This window comes from Gymnoscopelus microlampas (genome assembly GCF_963454915.1).
Source record: "Gymnoscopelus microlampas genome assembly, chromosome: 3".
Classification (NCBI taxonomy): domain Eukaryota; kingdom Metazoa; phylum Chordata; class Actinopteri; order Myctophiformes; family Myctophidae; genus Gymnoscopelus; species Gymnoscopelus microlampas.
Genome location: NC_139940.1, coordinates 16,261,150 through 16,268,405, shown reverse-complemented (window position 1 = coordinate 16,268,405; position 7,256 = coordinate 16,261,150).

Below are 7,256 nucleotides of genomic sequence, written 5' to 3'. Positions count from 1 at the left end.
CTTGTAGTCGAAAAGAAGCAATATCTTGCTACAGCTGGGACATGTGAGGTCTCGGCTGGTTCTGGATCAGCATAATCATGGACTCTTTATTGGTCACGGTGACGTTGCTCCTCAAGGTGCCTGGCCTGAGATGCCTTGTGACACAAAGCCACGATTTACGACACCACAGATCAGCCTGCAAAGCCATCGCAGGACACACAAATAACCACCAAAACCTAACATGATGTGAAAGGAGATCACCCTTCTATTGAGAGATTGTCAGAAGAAGAGTGATGCCTGCAAGGCATAACCGTGTGCTACAGCTGACTCCAGATCATCAGGGGTAATGGTGTACCTCCTTAAGGCCAATTCAATTCAAAGGGGCTTTATTGGCATGAGAAAACATACGTTTACATTGCCAAAGCAAATATGAAACAAGCCAATCAAAATGTTTAACTAAGAAATGTAATTAAAAGGGAATAAAGAGATGTGTAAACAGAGCTGTGGCACATTGCTTCAGAAAAACTAGCGTATGAATGTCGAGGAATTGTGCATTTGCTGTTGAACAAATAGCTGCCTTTCAAGATTTTATTTTGCAATCACTTGGTATAAAACCTTTGAGACAAATAGCAACAATTTTACAAGTGTATAAATAGTACACTACATCATATCAGCTGATGACAATCAGCATGGAGCACTTGACAAGGCATGATCATAGTCTGTCATCAGATTGGCCTTGGACATTTTTGTCTTTTTTCCTCATGGACCTACCTGTGGATTATACTTTAGTTTTTCCTCATGGACCTACCTGTGTATTATGCTAGTAAAGCAACCTTTGAGGACTATATGGTTGAACTTGACCGTTTTCTTATTTGACCATCGGGCCTGACAGACCCCATTATATTAAGGTAAACATTTTTGCGCAGTGAATTTCACCATGGCTCAGCATTACACTCCATAACATTCGAAGGATCAGACCCTTCCTCACTCAGGAGTCAGCCCAGCTCCTGACATCAGTCATATCAAAACTTGACTACTGTAACTCTCTCCTTACTGGTCTCCTGGCATGTGCACTTAAGCCTCTCCAAATGAACCAGAATGTCGCAACAAGATTGGTCTTCAACCAGACAAGATTTTCACATATCCCCCCCCCCCCCTCCACTCCCTCCATTGGCTCCCAGTTACTGCCCGCACAGAGTACAAAACACTGCTGTTGGCCTACAAAGCAAACAAAGGTATGGCACCCCCCATACCTTCAAAGCCTGATCCAACCCTACAACCCCTCCCGCTCACTCAGATCAGCTAACATAGGGAAGCTGGCAAAACCTTCTAGTAAAACATTTGGGACAGCGCTCCACACGTCCCCGACTCTTCTCCCTTCTGGCGCCCAAACTGTGGAATGAACTCCCCATTGCAATTAGAACTGCAGTCTCACTCACAATCTTCCGCCTTATGAAGACTAACCTCTTCAGACTCCACCTTAGCCCGTAGCACTTGCCATAGCTCGAGGACCCTGCAGGCTTATGCAAAAGCAAAAATGTAATTTAGATAGCATGTTATGTAGACAGATTCCAGGTCATTGTTGACCTGGCATCCTATTGTGTGTTAGTGTATAATTTCAATGTACAGATTCGTTTCTTTGGGGGGGATATTCTACTGTTATACTGATGATATGTTCTTGGAGTATAGACTTGGAGTATAGACTTGCTATTTGTCTCAAAGGTTTATAGACTGCAGTATAGACTGCGGAACACAATACACTTTATATGCAGTATCTGACTGTAGACACATGTGTAGATTTGTTTTTTTTACATTTTATATTTTGACAATAGACTGCAGGAATCTATATTAGATGTTTTACTCATTTCTATTCTTTACTTTAGTGTAAATGCAATTCATAGGAAGCTTGCCCAGAAAAACTTGTTGTATTATATGCTGCACAAAGCAACCAAAGGTATGGCACCCCCATATCTTCGAAGCCTGATCCAACCCTACAACCCCTGGCGCTCAACACAGGGAAGCTGTCAGAACCTTCGCTAAAACATCCGGGACAACGCTCACACACGTCCCAGACTCTTCTCCCTTCTGGCTCACAAAAATGAACTACCCATTGCAATTAGAACTGCAGACTCACCCTGAATCTTCTGCCGTAATCTGAAGACTCTTCAGCCTTGACGACCTTGCAGGCTTATGCAAAGGCCAAAATGTAACTTAGATATCATGTTATGTAGACCATTGGTTCTCAAAGTGGGGTCCGAGGACCCCCAGGGGTACTTGAGGGGGTTCCAGGGGGTCCCCAGCTAAATGATGGACAGGGACCAAATGGGCCCTTATGGGTCTGTAACTCTGAGAGTGTTCCATGTGTACACTCTCAGAGTTAAATTAACATTGATTTTACAATATGAATTGGGGTCCCAGAGATATACATGCCATTAAATGGGGGTCCGTAGCCTAATGCATGTCAAACTGGGGGGTCCTTGAAATTAAAATGGTTGAAATCACTGCTAGAGAGCCGTAAACATCTTCTATTATGGGGGTCCCTGGCTTATCTTTTCAAATGGGGGTCCACGGTCTAATAAGTGTCTATTTGGGGGTCCTTGGCACGAAAAAGTTTCAGAACCACTGATGTAGACACAGCCTATAGTGTGTATAGTTTCAATGTACAGGCTGATGATAGGTTCTTGGTTTACGTATGTATTAGTTATTATTAGATTATTGGTTTACTTATGTATTACTTTATTATTAGATAGATAATAGTACTATTTCTATGCATTTGATGTATTATCTTGTGTTGTCCATGCTTATTGTAAATCGCTCTGGATTAAGAGCGTCTGCTAAATGCCTAAATTGTAAATTGTAAATTGTATGTACTGTCACTACGTTAGTTCACTGTATGGGAGGCCAGTCTATTTTCTGTGGAATTCAGTGACTCTGCATTGTTAACAATGAATGTTAAGCCACTCTGTCTCTCTGTCTGTCTGCCTCCCTATCCGTATGCCTGCCTATCTGTCTGTCTGTATGCCTACTGTATCGGTCTCTCTCTGTCTGTCTGCCTGCCTATATGCCTGTCTGTCTGTCTGTCTGTCTGTCTGTCTGTCTGTCTGTCTGTCTGTCTTACCTGCTTGTCGCTACGTCTGACTCCATGTCTGTCTGTCTGTCTGTCTGTCTGTCTGTTCTTTTTTTTCTTGGATGATTTTTCCTCTCTCTCTCTCTCTCTCTCTCTAATCTCCCATGGGGCTGAACACGGGTGGGGGGTGGGTCAGTATGCACACACTCACACCCACATGCACACAGTATATTATATTATACAGACACACACACACGCATACAAAAACACATGGACAGGCAGGCGCTCATGCACAGACATGTATATCCTTACAGTATGCGCGTACGCACACAGCCACGCACGCACGCACGCACACACACACACACACACACACACACACACACACACACACACACACACACACACACACACACACACACACACACACACACACACACACACACACACACACACACACACACACACACACACACACACACACACACACACCACTCAATATGTCAACTAAAAGTAAAAAACACCATTGTGTCCCTTGGGACCTCCCACCTCACTTTCCATTTCTCTCTCTCTCTCTCTCTCTCCTTCCTCCTCCCCATGGACCCCCGCCCCCTAACCCCTCTACCAGCAGCAGCCCTTCAGTCAACGGCAGACATGTGATTAACTGTATTTGAAATAAGTTAATCTAAACTGACAGGGGTTAATAGCATTAGCTAAATGTCTCAAATATGTAAACCTATAGGTGCATTCAGTCTGGTATTTAAATTCACTCTACCTCAGTCACTTTTACTGTACTTAACACATCCTGTGTGTTTGAGGTTAATGAAGACAATACACTTTGTTCCATATCTAGTCACGTGGGGTCTGTCTGTTGCCCTGTATGACATCATCCTGATCATACATTTTACAATGCTATCTACTTATTCTATTAAAGTAGTTCACCCAAAAAAATACTTATTTTCTATCCATTACACAACCCATGAAATGCCTTGAATTGGAGATTTTTTTGTTTTTGTCGCATTCCTATAAGTCAATAATTTGATGACCGGCTGGTTTGAAATTACTCAAGAGTCTCCATTGAGTCTCATACCGGAGAGTCCGCCGGTTATCAAATTATTGGCTTAGGATGCGACAAAAAAAAAAAATCTCCATGAATTCAAGGCTTCATGGGGTAATGGAGTATTTTTTGGGGTGAACTACTCCTTTAACCACATGAACTCTAGCTTCCCTAATCTGGGGTGAACTTTCAGCGAATATAGCCGATGACGCAATGCAACGCGCCGTGAGCTTGTACATCGGCTATTTTCGGAGATAAAGAAATATTTTGAGGGGGGAAAAGTACCAAACTTACTATAGATCCCTGGGGGACCCCGTTCAACTAAGTGTATCATAAGGGTTAAGTGGTGAGCTTTGTCTACTCTGTGGTCTAATGAATCCAACAGTCTGAATGTCTGTTCTGCCACATCCTGCTTCAATTCTAGTCCAGCATCATGTTCGGTCAATGGTTCTGCACTGTCTGTTTGTTGCATATTGTTGGTCTGTTCAGTACTTGATAGTGTCTACTACTGTCTACCATTGTAGACCGTATTTGTGTTATTTGGCCCCAAGAATCTTACCCTGGGGATGTGTGTTATATAGTCTTGGAATCCTGGCAACTATGGCCCTCTGCCCAAAACCTACTGTAGAAATATTTTTATTTTCTCCTAATTTGAATTTTGAGACTCAAGTACAAGGGATTAATTGGTCATGTTTTCATTCGAAATTTCTGCTGGTCCCTGAAACCCTGATTATTACGGTTACCCTGGTTCTTCACGTCTTCATTTCACCCTGGCTGCCTCAATTCCTGTAATTCCTTATTTTCTGGTCTCAATAATAATAATAGGAATAATCACCACTCACAGTCTGCAAACAAGAGACCACCTTATCCTCATCTTAGCATCCCTCCATTGGCTTCCATTTGTTTTCTGAATACATTTTATTGATCATGCTTATATGCGGCATTAAATGGGCTAGTCCCAAACTACATAACTAGACCTTTATGGGAGAATTGAACAAAACAAGGGACTTTTGTGGCCCAGGGGTGCCAAACACATCATAGGGATTATAATGATGTGGCAAGATAGTAATGTTCATCAGTTTATATGTTCAGGGCTTAAAAGTGTTCTATTCACCAAAGCAGAATGAATGCCATTTGGTTTATCACCAATAAAATCTTATCATAAAAGGTGGAGCCTAGATTCTGTGTAAATTAAGGTTTTACTGTCATAATCCATTGAGCTTAACTGTCCCTCTGGGTGATGGTGGGATCAGAAACATATTATAAATAATTATTGTACTATTCCTATCTATCTTCCCTGTTGTCTATATAGTGTCCGCACCATGGCACCATACAATGTTCACTGTGTATTGGAATGAACTGAGTGAGTATGTTTGGAAACTGAGATCACAACAGATGTATGTTGTATGTGGTAGGGCTGGGCGATATGACTTCATCAATATCACGATTATTTCAAACTTTTGCCATTGTTGTATCATATATCATTGTAAAGGAATGATTATTCGTTTTTGATCTACGAGCTCACAACATGATGTGACACGTTGTGAGCTTGTGGATCGGCACTTTTTTTCGCTAATTTTGCACACCAAGCTTGTGAATTGCCAAGTTGAGTTTGAGTGGTTAATCAGACAAATCAATTTTGCAGATTAAAAAAAATCGATTAGAATTGTTTCGTGTCGATTTGTTGATATATATGAAATACATAAAGATAACATTGAAATAGAAATGGGGGAAAAAAGTTTCTATTCGATTAATATACATGAGCAAGATTAAGATTAAGTCGGTTATTGGTTCTAAATGTCAGTTTTGAAATATTTTCGAATATACTGTGATGCTAGACAGAATCCTTCTGGTTGTTCCACATGCTGAAGACTACCAGAGATGACCTGGTTATCAGAACTCCACCAGGACTTATATGCACGTATATGTGAATCCAGACACAAATTGTACATAATATCTGCTACTATAAGTGTGTGTGTGTGTGTGTGTGTGTGTGTGTGTGTGTGTGTGTGTGTGTGTGTGTGTGTGTGTGTGTGTGCCTAACAGTAATGTTTTCTCTTTTCCCTCCACCTCCACTGCTGGACAACATAGCCCCTGGCTCCATGGTCCACACACAAGCGCGCGCGCACAAACACAGACACACACACGCGCGTGCGCGCATATGTTGAATGATTTATGGGAATTTGACAGTCAATAATGCTAGACTCAGAAACCTGCCACACAGATTCATACAGACAGACAGACAGAAAGATAGATAGACTTACGCGCATGTGCGTGCGCGCGCGCACACACACACACACACACACACACACACACACACACACACACACACACACACACACACACACACACACACACACACACACACACACACACACACACACACACACACACACACACACACACACACACACACACACACACACACACACACACACACACACAAGCAGGGTATGAGGTGGTATAAAGTTAGTTAACTGTAATATAACATCACAGAAGCTCCATTTATAACTGCATGTTTCAGATCAGATGACTACTATACATCAAACTGTGATTATTACAAGTCAACCAATATTATAACACTGTCTGTCTGTCTGTCTGTCTGTCTGTCTGTGTCTGTGTCGGTTTCTGTCACTTTCTCACCACCTATGGCTGATGTACAGTATATATATATACAGTATAAGTTATATATATATATATATATAATTTATATTATATAACATGTGTGTATAATAGCAGTCAATGGCGGTATAAAGAGCTAGAGCATGCTGTAGTCACGTCCTCTGTCCTTATCAGACTACATTACCCAAATGAATTTGGCTCGCTGCAGAACTTTTTCTTTTTAATGAGCTTTGCGTTTTTCACTGAATTGATTTCCGCTGCGCTTTCTGCTCCCTCTCTTTCTGTGTCTATTTCTGCCTCCCTCCATCTCTCTCTCTTCCACTCTTCTTCTCTCTGTCTGTCTATTTCTCCCTCCCTCCCTCCATCTCTCTCTCTCTCTTCCACTCTTCTTCTCTCTGTCTGTCTATTTCTCCCTCTCTCCACCTCTCTCTCTTCCACTGTTCTTCTCTTTCTCTGTCCTTCCTTCCTGATCCTTCCCTAATGTCTGTCCAGATATTAATATGGATGTGTTGGGATTGAAGACTATGGGGAGAT